Consider the following 12,624-nt stretch of genomic DNA (forward strand, 5'->3'; position numbering starts at 1 on the left):
CCAGCAACTTTGATGTGTGTTAATAGATTACCTGTTTCTTTGTAGTTTGAGGAAAAATTGTTCACTCTACTGAGAGAAAGGCATTTGTTATAGGGTTTGGGAGCTGATGAGGTCTTGGTTTAACATCACACCCCAGACTGAGCAGCAGTCCTTCACTACTGCTCTCTAATACTACTCACTTAGGGTAACCCCTGCAGTAGTGTGACACTTCTCTGTATTGTGTGAGAAAAATATCTATAACTTCAAAAAAAGGTAATTTGATAATGGTGACATTTGTGTTGTGTTTAGCAAACAATTGTGCATCTGTATCATCATTATTTATTAACAATGATTTCTTTGAAGTTGAAACAATTTTAAGGTGTATTCCATTTTGGTAACTCTTGCCAGCTGATAATGTTCTGTTTGAAAGCACTCATAAGATTAAAGCCTTGAAATCCAATAGGATATATTTGGCAGTCAATTTAACGAATGTAGTTCGTCTTAAATTTTTACTCCCAAACTATTTGGGAAATATGGACGATTCCTCTGAGGATCAAGGAGCTAGCTGTGGTACTGATAGGTCAGTAATTATAGTGCTGTCCTAGTTTTGAGGCACTGCATGTTCAGACTTCAATGTTGCTATGTGTATTGTGACAACGAGTTCACTATTCATGTAGTGCGAGAACAGCAAGATGAACTAGAAGTTGCATAATTTTGTTACCTGATTTTAGATTTAATTTTAAGCAAAACAAACTTTTAGGGTAGGTGGGTGTCAGAGGCAATCTGCACAGATGCAGAAGGCACATCCGAAGGCATACAGTCATGACCTGGGTCAGATTTGATTTGCATTGAGGCTTCAGTTGAATTCTCTGGTTGGTTTCGTAAACAGGAGTCTGTGGGTGAGATTAGCATATTAATAAGGTGCTTGCTAATCAACTCCAAATGGAGCTGGCTGTAGGCTACAGAAGTGCTTTTAGCAGTTTGCACCGGAAAAGATGGCTTGGGTACACGGGAAACATGAGGAGAATCTGAAACTTGAACACAGGTCTGTGGATTTCTCTGCTGAAGAAATTGTATGCTGTTCTGCACCACTGTGGAACCAGTAACAGGAGAACTAATGTGAAAACGCATATGAAAGGAAGCAGGGTTTTTGTTTTGCACTGAAGTGTCTTCCCAGCCCCCTGCTGGAACCCATACTGGCAGCATTGAATTGAGACATTGTATGCAGTAGCTTGACTAGTGTGTATGCTGGCAAGGCCTATTTCAAGAAGCAGGTGTCGTCTGTATGGAGAAGAGCGGGTGCAGTCCATTCCCAGTATGCTGGGCTAAAGGTATTGGCAAATAAAAAAAATCTTACTCGTTTAATGAACAAAGAAAACTTTGGCAGAAATGTAACATGTTTATTTAATCTAAGGTGATTGAAATAGATTTTTGTAAAGGATTTATTTTTAATTGCCTTCAGTGGATTGGGGTAAGAATCTTTTGTTATTTGGCAGCAGTATACTGATTTGCTATGTTTACTTTGCCCTTGTTTTTATTTTTAAGTGATGTTATCACCAAAGTATGTGATCAAGTATCAGAAAATTGACAATCATTAGCATAGAGCTAAAATATGGGAATAAAACATTTAGTTTAAAAGCTAATATGTATTAAGCTAGTCAATCCTTAACTTTTTAATTGTAATTACCTGCTATGACCTGACAGGGCTCCTCATTTTGTCAGAGTCCAAAGTGCAGATAGTTAGCACTGTTCCTGCTGCATATTTAGGCTGTCTTTTCCCTTTGATTGATTTTTTAAAAAATAGCATTTCCTAGTCTCTTAATGCTTAAACAGAAGGAATGAAAAGATATGTAATTTCTGCACCTCTCAAGTCAGCCAATGTAAGTACTTCTGAAGTGAAATCACTTTAATTTTGTGTTAATTTAGTAATCTCGGCCTATCTGTTGGATTGTGTAAAAAAAAATGCCCTTTTGTATCCCCTAAATAAGGAAAACATCTCAGGCATCCCAATAAACATGCTTTAGCTGTACAATATTTCAAGCCTCCCACATGTCTGTGATTTGAATGAAGATGTGCACATGTACATGGCCTGTCATTTAAATCTGAGTTTGTGTAGCTACCTAGATATTTGAGTGGTTCCCACTCATTGAAAGGTATAAAATATATCCGTTATTTAAAAAAACAGTTGCAGGGAATGAGGATATGCATGCAGTTATCCTGAAAATGGTGGAATCTATTAAAAGTAATAACATGGCTCTTAGAATGTAATCAGATTGAGCAAAGCTGCCATGGATTTAGGAAAAGGAAATCCTATTTGACAATTTTAGTTTTCTGAGCTTGTAATTGGCAGAGTAAATAAGATAAACCACTTGATGTGATGTATTTGGATTTAAAAAAGGACTTTGATAAGATTACTAAACAGATGTAGAGTATATAAAACTGGTATATTATATGCATGAATGAGAATTGATTAGTGCGCAACAGACTTATTGGAAACAGCAGATCATTTTCAGGTTCATAAGATATGAATAAGATATGACTGGTGGTGAGATGCCACAGGGCTGTGGCCCCAGTTGTGTTCAAGCTCTGTCACTGACTTGGGTGAGGGGATACTTGCAACATGCTGATGTGGGTTTTGATGAAGAACATTCAGATAAGTTTTTGGGTGATGAATTCCCAAGCACATGTTAGGTGAACTATGATGTGGAGAAAGAAGAGTTCATGCTCTTCAGGAGAGGGAAAATAGAGAGAATTTTAGTTTAAACAGCAAAATCAAAATGTTTTGTGCTCGGTGTGGCCTTGGTCTCCTTGTGCATAGAGCATATGAATTTGGAGATAAATCATTATCCACATCTGTGAAGAGGATGCATCTCAGTAATGCAATAATCTTGACCATCTTCAAGAAAGGAGACATAAGACTGAGAACTATATAGCGGGTCTTCATGCTAACTACTGAAGGAAACTATTAGCACCTGAGTGTTTGAAATCTGGAACACACTACTGGAGTGGCTGGGGAAGGCAGGCTCTTTCACAACATTTAAGATAAGTACTTCATTCATCATTGCATTTGAAACTATGGCCCAAATGCTGGAGGAAAAAAAGGACTGGTGTAGATACATGTTGGTTGGCATGGCCATAGTGCCCTATGGCCTTGTTTTGGTGTTACATGAGGTTTTGAGAGATTTTAAAAAATATTATTTCAAGGGATGTGGGCATGTTGAGCCAACATTTACACTCCCATCCCCAGAAGCCCTGAGAAGGTGTTGGTTAGCTGTCGTCTTAGTCCATGGACGTCTGAGATGTGGATATACTCACAATATTTAGTGAGGAAGATCCAGGATTTTGACCTGTGATGGTGAAGGATTATTTCCAAGTCAGGATTAGATGTGGCCTGGAGGGCAATTTCCATCTAGGCTGTTGTATTCCCATTCATTTGCTTTTCTTGTCCTTCCAGCTAATAGAGGTTCTGGGTGTGGAAGGTGCTGCCCAAAGTGTCTTGGTGAGCTGCTGCAGTGAACTCTGTAGATGGTCAAAACTGCTAATACTGTGTGTTGGTAGTTGAATGAATGGTTGTGGACTGGCTGCTATGTCCTGCATGGTGTCAATTGGGTAATGCTGCACTCATCCTGGCATGTGTAAAGTACTCCGTTACGTACTTGATTTGAGCCTTATAGATGGCGGACAGACTTTGTTTACAATATATGTTAATGACTTGGATGAGGGAATTAAATGCAGCATCTCCAAGTTTGCGGATGACACGAAACTGGGCGGCAGTGTTAGCTGTGAGGAGGATGCTAAGAGGATGCAGGGTGATTTGGATAGGTTAGGTGAGTGGGCAAATTCATGGCAGATGCAATTTAATGTGGATAAATGTGAGGTTATCCACTTTGGTGGCAAAAATAGGAGAACAGATTAATATCTGAATGGTGGCCGATTAGGAAAAGGGGAGGTGCAACGAGACCTGGGTGTCATTATACACCAGTCATTGAAAGTAGGCATGCAGGTACAGCAGGCGGTGAAAAAGGCGAATGGTATGCTGGCATTTATAGCGAGAGGATTCGAGTACAGGAGCAGGGAGGTACTACTGCAGTTGTACAAGGCCTTGGTGAGACCACACCTGGAGTATTGTGTGCAGTTTTGGTCCCCTAATCTGAGGAAAGACATCCTTGCCATAGAGGGAGTACAAAGAAGGTTCACCAGATTGATTCCTGGGATGGCAGGACTTTCATATGAAGAAAGACTGGATGAACTGGGCTTGTACTCGTTGGAATTTAGAAGATGAGGGGGGATCTGATTGAAACGTATAAAATCCTAAAGGGATTGGACAGGCTAGATGCAGGAAGATTGTTCCCGATGTTGGGGAAGTCCAGAACGAGGGGTCACAGTTTGAGGATAAGGGGGAAGCCTTTTAGGACTGAGATTAGGATAAACTTCTTCACACAGAGAGTGGTGAATCTGTGGAATTCTCTGCCAGAGGAAACAGTTGAGGCCAGTTCATTGGCTATATTTAAGAGGGAGTTAGATATGGCCCTTGTGGCTACGGGGATGAGGGGATATGGAGGGAAGGCTGGTGCAGGGTTCTGAGTTGGATGATCAGCCATGATCATAATAAATGGTGGTGCAGGCTCGAAGGGCTGAATGGCCTACTCCTGCACCTATTTTCTATGTTTCTATGTTTCTACTTTGGGTAGTCAGAAAATAAGCTAAAGTGCAAAGACATCAATTATGTCAATTAATTATTATTGTGAGTCTAAATCTAAAATACCACGTGCAGTTCTCGTCACTGTTCCTTGGCACATTTCGTAGAAATCTTCTTCACAGCTACAGTAATCCAGGTTTAATCATGACTTCCAGCCTGTCTGTATGGAGTTTGTGTGTTCTGATGATTGCTTAGATTTTCACTGGATGTTCCACTTTCCTTCGACATCCCAAGATCTGCAAGTTGGTCAGTTACTTGGCCTTTGTGATTGTCATGGACATTGTGGTTGAAGATGAGTGTTAGCATCTGGGGGATAGAGTGGGTGGGAATCGATAATAGGGAAAATTAGTGAGATAATGTGAAGGCTTTGTGAGGTGCAAAGATCAGAAAATATCTTTCTATGTCTTAAAGAAATATGGGAACAGGGTACTTTTGAGAAATCCTGGATGACTTCCGGTAAAATAGTGGCACGTGCAAATGCAGCAGCCTCTCAAGCCAACCAAAGGTACTTTTTTCTTTGCAATTTTGTTTTATGATCCAAAGACAATTCTACTCCAAGAACGTTGGTACTGTAGTGCCACTCCATAAGTGTGCTGCTGGTTGATCAGAATAGCTGGACTGGTGTTGGCAGAGCTGGCCACGGTATCAAAGGGGCCGGCTGGGATGTTGGAGAGAGAGGCCGGTTAATTGAATTGAATTGACTTTATTATTTACATCCTTCACATTTGAATTGACTTTATTTCTTGCATCCTTCACATACATGAGGAGTAAAAATCTTTGTGTTACGTCTCTGTCTAAATGTGCAATATGCAAACATAGTAATTCATAATAAATAGAACAGTCAATGTAATATAGAGTACACCCTATCCTCGTTATATGCAGGGAATACGTTCCTCGAAGTCGACGTATAATGTGAATAATTATTTAAGTTGAGAAAATAGGGGTGTGTTCTTGAGGGCTTCCTAAATATGTTTTATCTGTAATTTATTCACATTTTCATACCAATACGACACAAAAGCAGTACCACAAGGCAACATTCGTATTATATTTCATCAATTTAAGGTAATATTCAATGTAATAAATCATAGAAAGTTAACATACTAGGGTGTACAGTATGCACCAACAGTACAGCAGGTGTGTTCGCTCCGGGAGATGAGTGGTTGTTGTGGTGTCGGGCAGCTTTACATGGATGAGGTGGATGGTTGTGTGTTGCAGGATCACCAAGGACAGCAACGGGTGAAGGAAGACTCACAAAACTCTCAGTACTGCTGGCAGCAGGGGATGACACCGGTTTGAAGAAAGTGGTGAGGATTGTTTGCTTGGCAGCATTTTGTTTTCTTAGCATAAATTTGCTTGTAGGGAAGAGGGCTTGACTTCAGGGGACGACTGAAATGCTGACTCTGTTCTAAACCTGGGTCCATGTCTATCGCCACTTGTGCCAAGTGTTCCACAGCCTTAAAAAAAATCCTGCCAGTTGCTTCAGAGTGGAAGACCTGACCTCTTTCCAGGATTCATCAATGTTGTTGATGGCATGTCTGATGTTGAAGGACTTCCGCCATTCCCTCATCGTTGATAAACTCCGGGGATTTTCAGAATCGCCTGTTGCTTGCAGCATCTGAGAGACAGTTCGGCGTAAAAAAATCGCCTTGAATGTGGATATCACACCTTGGTCGAGTGGTTGAATCAGCGATGTTGTGTTAGGCGGCAGGAAATGCACTATTATGTTAGGATGATTGCTGTCCAGATGTTTAGGAGGGGCTGGTGCATTGTCAAGCAACAAAAGAGCTTTAAAGGCAAGATTCTGTTCCTGGCAGCAGTGTTCAGCCTCAACAGCAAAATGATTAGCAAACCAATCTTAAAGATTTGACCAGTGACTCATGCTTTCTTGTTAGCTGCCCAGCGGACAGGAAGCATATTCTAACTCAAACCCTTAAGAGCACGGGGGTTAAGTGAATAGTAAACTAAGAGAGGCTTCATCTTACAGTCTCCTTCGGCATTGGAACACATAAGCAAAGTCAATCTATCCTTTGCTGCCTTGAAACCTGACGGAGTTTTGTCATCCTTACTTATGTAAGTGCATTTCAGCATATGCTTCCGAAAAAGCCCGGTCTCGTCTGTATTAAGCACCTGCTTTGGTGTGATGCCTAACTCAGCTATCATAGCCCGCAACTGCACAGGGTAGCGTCCCAGAGCTGTGTTACCTTCACCTGACGCCGCCCTGTTTATAATTTCCAACTTTTTTTCCAAGTGTTAAAGCGGTTCTCTGCCGCTTGGCTGAGGGCCCAGGACTTGACATCGGACGCTTAGGAGGCATAGTTAAGTATTTCAAGCATAAAGTCACTGCACCATAGGTAAAAACACAAAAGTTTTAAGAGCGCAAGATCGCACATCCATATGTTGCCAAAACCAATGCGAGACTGGCAGGAGTGAGACTGTGAGGCGTGTGCATGTGACTTGTATTGGCGGGAAAGTGGTGCTTCTCGTCCCAACAGTGAGACAATGAGGCGTGAGCACGTGGCTTGTATTGGTGGGAAAGCAGTGCTCCTCGCATAACTGAGTTTTGGACGCATATAACGAGAAGTTGGTCGAAATAGGTTCCTTGCATAACTGTGAATCTGCATTGTCTGAAGACGCATATAACGAGGATAGGGTGTACACTCAAATCAGCATGAGTTAGCGTGATGGCCTGGTGGAAGAAGCTGTCCCGGAGCCTGCTGGTCATGGCTTTTATGCTGCGGTACTGTTTCCCAGATGGTAGCAGCTGGAACAGATCGTGGTTGGGGTGACTCGGGTCCCCAATTATCCTATAGGACCTTTTTACGCACCTATCCTTGTAAATGCCTGAATCATGGGAAGTTCACAACTACAGGTGCGCTGAGCTGCCCGCACCACTCTCTGCAGAGTCCTGCGATTAAGGGAGGTACAGTTCCCATACCAGGCAGTGATGCAGCCAGTCAGGATGCTCTTAATTGTGCCACTGTAGAAGGTTCTTAGGATTTAGGGGTCCAAACTTCCTCATCCGTCTGAGGTGAAAGAGGCACTGTTGTGCCTTTTTCACCACACAGCTGGTGTGTACAGATCACATGAGGTCCTTGGTGATGTGGATACCAAGGAACTTAAAGCTGTTTACCCTCTCAACCTCAGATCCATTGTCTATAGGGGTTAGCCTGTCTCCATTCCTCCTGTAATCCACAACCAGCTCCTTTGTTTTTGCAACATTGAGGGAGAGGTTGTTTTCTTGACACCACTGTGTCAGGGTGATGACTTCTTCTCTGTAGGCTGCCTCATTATTGTTCGAGATTAGACCAATCAATGTAGGTGTTGAAGGAGCCAATCAAGACATTGGAGGAGCCTGTCAAGATATCGGAGGAGCAGATTTAGGTCCAGAGGAGCTAACCTGGCAGCAGAGCATGTTGTTGCCTGCTATTCGGAAGCATCGAAGTTGGTGCAGTATAACTGTTGGAGATTGTCTGAGACACTTCACTTGCAATTGCAAGATGCTGTTCGACAGTAACATTATAAGTTGCTGCAGGGCCTGTTACCCTTGTCTGGTGGAGAGTCCTACAACATGGGAGCTGTGTAGTTTTAGTTGTCATTGTTGGCTTCAAGCCTTGGGCTTGCCTGCTGCTGCAGACCAGGTGAGAGACGTGAAAGCACTTGCAGCATAGCGTGCGAGCTCAGCTGGGGCCTGGCCTCTCCTGTCGGTGCTGTTCTCCTGTGTTCAAGCGGTGGAGTGACAGGCTGGATTGAATGCATCTACAGTGCCGGGATACTGGTACCATTGATTGCTGGACATTGTTGCTCAAGATCTTGGACCATAAATATATATTTTTTTTTTGAGTGAAGATGCTTCTTTGCTCGATATTTTGAATTATATTACTTGCTATTTTTGGATGTTTGCTTGCTATTTTGAATCTTTTGCACCTTGGGCCCCAGAGGAATGCAGTCTTGTTCAGCTGTATCCATGTACAGTTTGAATGATAGTTAAGTGATTTGATTTGAATATGTGCAGTGAAGGCTTACCACATTGATCCTTGGAATTAGCTGGGCGAATGTGTTTGGCTGGTTACCCTTTGAGGAAAGATGAAGCATCATGTGTCCAATCTGTACAGAGTATTGTTGAATTGAGATGTGATCTCTTTGAAACAGGCAAAGTACTTACAAGCTTTAACAGGGATTAACTTGGGCACATGGAATCCTTGCTAACCCTGTAGATAGGATTCACAGTTGGCTTGGCCATAGAAGACAGACGGTGGTGGTTGAGAGCTGTTTCTCTGACTAGAGGTCTGTGACCAGCTATGTTCCACAATAATCTGTGCTGGGACCTTTGTTGCAAATGAAGCATGAAAATGTACAGTTGTAAGAAAAGGTTTGTGAGTCCTCTGCAGTTACATGGTTTTCTACATTAATTACTCATAAAAATGTGGTTTGATCTTCATCTGAATCACAATAATAGATAAACACAGTCTGCCTAAACTAGTAACACACAATCAATTGTACTTTTCATGTCTTTATTGAACACATTGTTTAATCATGTACAGTCCAGGCTAGAAAATCCTTTAGCACCAATAACCTCCAACAAACATCTCCTGTAGCTGCTAATCTGACTTGCGTGACAGCGAGGAGGAATTTTAGGCTATTCCCCCACACAAAACTGTTTCAGTTCATCAATATTTCTGGGATACCTTGCATGACCAGCCCACAGCATCTCAATTGGGTGAAGGTTTGGACTCTAACTTGGTCGTTCCAAAACATGAATTTTCTTCTTTTTAAACCATTCTCTTGTTGATTTACTCATGTGTTTTGGATCATTGTCTTATTGCATCATCCAACTTCTATTAAGCTTCAGGTGACAAACTGCTACCCTGACATTCTCCTGTAAAATGCCTTGATACAATTTTGAAATTCGTTGGTCCCTCAACAATTGTAAGCTGTCCAGACCTTGAGGCAGCAAAGCAGCCCCAAACCATTATGCACCTTCGATTATGCTTCACAGTTGGGATGAGGTTTTGGTGCTGGTGTGCAGTGCCCTTTTTCCTTCAAACATAACGGTGTGCATTTCTGCAACTACTGTCTCATCTGTCCACAGAACATTGTCCCAGAAGCATTGTAGAACATCCAGATGGCCTTTCGTAAACTTGAGACATGCAGCAATGTTTTTTTTTGCAGAGCAGTGTTTTCCTTCATGGTGTCCTTCCATGAACACCATTCTTGCTCAGTGTTTTTCTTATAGTGGACACATGAATTGAGACTTTAGCAAGTTCTGGAGGTTTCTGCAGGTCTTTTGCTGTTACTCTTGGGTTCTTTTTCACCTCCTTCAGTATTGCACGTTGTATTGTTGCTGTGATCTTTTCAGGATGCCCACTCCTAGGAGAGTAGCAACAGTACTGAGTTTGCTCCATTAGTAGACAATTTCTTTTGCTGTGGACTGATGAACACTCAGGCCTTTAGAAATGCTTTTGTACCATTTTCCAGCTTGTTTTCATTGAGGTGTAGTACACATAAATAGATCTTCCTTGAGAAGAGCAGGCTCTATCAGTAACCTGACTTTGTGTCTCTTTTTTTAAGGGCAGAGCACCTCTACAATCTACACCTCCAATCTCATCTCATTGATTAGAACACACGACTCCAAATAGCTTTTGTCAAAGGCATTGTTCCAGACTTTCATATACTTTTTTGAACCTAGACTGTGATTGTTTAAGTGGTGTACTCAGTATTGACAAGAAGTATTGTTTGTATGTTATTAGTTTAGACAGATTGTGTTTCTCTATTATTGAGACTTAGATGAAGATCAGACCATATTTTATGAGTAATTAATGCAGAAAAGCAGGCAATTGCAAAGGGTTCACAGACTTTTTCTTGCAACTATAAGTGGGCTGATTAGTAAGTTTGCAGGCAACACCAAAATTAACTTCTGTGTGGACTGCAATGTTCTGACAAGAACTGTCCTTTGTTATAAAAATAACAAGCCATGGATGACAAAGGATATTAAGGACATCCTGAACGCTAAAAAGAGGGCGTTTAGGGATGGAAATAGGGAGGGGCTGAGGGCAATACAGAGTATCCTGAAAGTCAGGATCAGGGAGGCTAAAGACAGGTACAGGAGGAAGCTTGAGTGGAAACTCCAGCAGAACAACATGAGACAGGTCTGGAGGGGGATGAGGACCATCACTGAGTTCCAGCAAACTTGCAACAGAGGAGCGGAAAGCAGTGTGGACAGGGCCAATGAACTTAACCTGTTCTTTAGCAGATTGACATTGTGGCCCCTGCCCATCCCACACATGAGCCATCTGTTGTCGGCCCTCAACCAACACATATTCCACTCTCCCCTCCTCACAGTCCCCCACCCTGCTCTCATGACTATATCCCTTCCCCACACGAAACCACCATGGTGGGCTTCACAGATGAACAGGTGAGAAGACAGCTGAAACCTCTCAATCCAAGCAAGGCTGCAGGACCGGATGGTGTCAGTACCAGGGTGCTCAAAGCCTGTGCCCCTCAGCTATGTGGAGTACTTCGCCATGTATTCAACCTGAGCCTGAGGCTCCAGAGGGTTCCTGTACTGTGGAAGACGTCCTGCTTCGTCCCTGTGTGGAAGATGCCGCGCCCCAGCAGCCTCAATGACTACAGACCGGTGGCATTGACCTCCCACATCATGAAGACCCTGGAGAGACTTGTTCTGGAGCTGCTCCGGCCTATGGTCAGGCCACACTTAGATCCCCTCCAGTTCGCCTACCAGCCCCGACTAGGAGTTGAGGATGCCATCGTCTACCTGCTGAACCGTGTCTACGCCCACCTGGACAAGCGAGCGAGCACTGTGAGGGTCATGTTTTTTGACTTCTCCAGTGTGCTCAACACCATCCGTCCTGCTCTGCTGGGGGAGAAGCTGACAGCGATGCAGGTGGATGCTTCCCTGGTATCATGGATTCTTGACTATCTGACTGACAGACCACAGTCTGTGTGCTTGCAACACTGTGTGTCCGACAGAGTGATCAGCAGCACTGGGGCTCCACAGGGGACTGTCTTGTCTCCCTTTCTCTTCACCATTTACACCTCGGACTTCAATTACTGCACAGAGTCTTGTTATCTTCAGAAGTTTTCGGATGAAAAGCTCAAACAGATAAATAGAGGGATAGCTCAAGCGAAGCGGCCAGTGCGTGAGTGGGCCAGTGCGTGAGTGGGCCAGTGAAGGAGTGGAGCTTTGGAGGCTTTGACTCGAGAGGCTTCAACGAGAAGAGGCGGAGGACAAGCTAGCTCGCAGTTAGTTTTTACAATGTCTCCTGAGACGGTGATGTGCCTCTCATGTGAGATGTGGCAGTCTTGGGGGAACGCCCCTCTCCCGCAGAGTCACATCTGCCAGAAGTGCATACGTCTGGGTGATCTGGAAGACCGTGTAAGGAATCTGGAGCAGCAGCTGGATGACCTTCGACTGATAAGGGAGAATGAGGCAGTCATAGATGAGAGCTACAGGGAGGTAGTCACACCTAGGCTGTCGGAAGCAGGTCGTTGGGTGACAGTCAGAGGGGGGAAAGCGAAGGTGAGCAGACAGGTAGTGCAGAGCACCCCTGTAGCCATTCCCCTGAATAATAAGTTTACCATCCTGGATACTGTTGGTGGGGACAACCGACCAGGTGTGAGCCACAGTGGCAGGGCCTCTGGCACTGAGTCTGACCCTGTGGTGCAGAAGGGTGGGACGGAGAAGAGGAGAGCTGTCGTCATTGGAGACTCTATAGTCAGGGGAGCAGACAGGAGATTTTGTGGACTTGAGGAGGACACCCCCATGGTTTGTTGCCTCCCGGGTGCCAGGGTCCGGGATGTCTCTGACCGGGTGCACGACATACTGGTACGAGAGGGAAAGCAACCAGAAGTCGTGATGCATGTTGGGACCAACGACATAGGCAGGAAGAGGGATGAGGTCCTGAAGTGTGAGTTTCGGGAATTAGGCA

The 12,624-nt window shown here is 43.7% G+C and overlaps 1 protein-coding gene across 5 annotated transcripts in view; it reads left to right on the top strand.

Moving 5' to 3' along the window:
- Positions 1 to 12,624, top strand: part of LOC134351841 (focal adhesion kinase 1) — a 522,413-nt gene that overhangs the window by 131,367 nt on the left and 378,422 nt on the right. For 3 of the 5 annotated variants that reach the window (XM_063058792.1, XM_063058677.1, XM_063058783.1), the window contains exon 1: positions 1,293 to 1,310. The exons of the other annotated variants lie outside the window; for them this stretch is intronic. The gene's annotated coding sequence lies outside the window, so the exon portion shown is untranslated. Of the gene's footprint in view, positions 1 to 1,292; positions 1,311 to 12,624 lie in introns of those variants that run through there. 5 annotated transcript variants of the gene reach the window in all.

This window comes from Mobula hypostoma, chromosome 1, assembly GCF_963921235.1.
Source record: "Mobula hypostoma chromosome 1, sMobHyp1.1, whole genome shotgun sequence".
NCBI classification, from domain to species: domain Eukaryota; kingdom Metazoa; phylum Chordata; class Chondrichthyes; order Myliobatiformes; family Myliobatidae; genus Mobula; species Mobula hypostoma.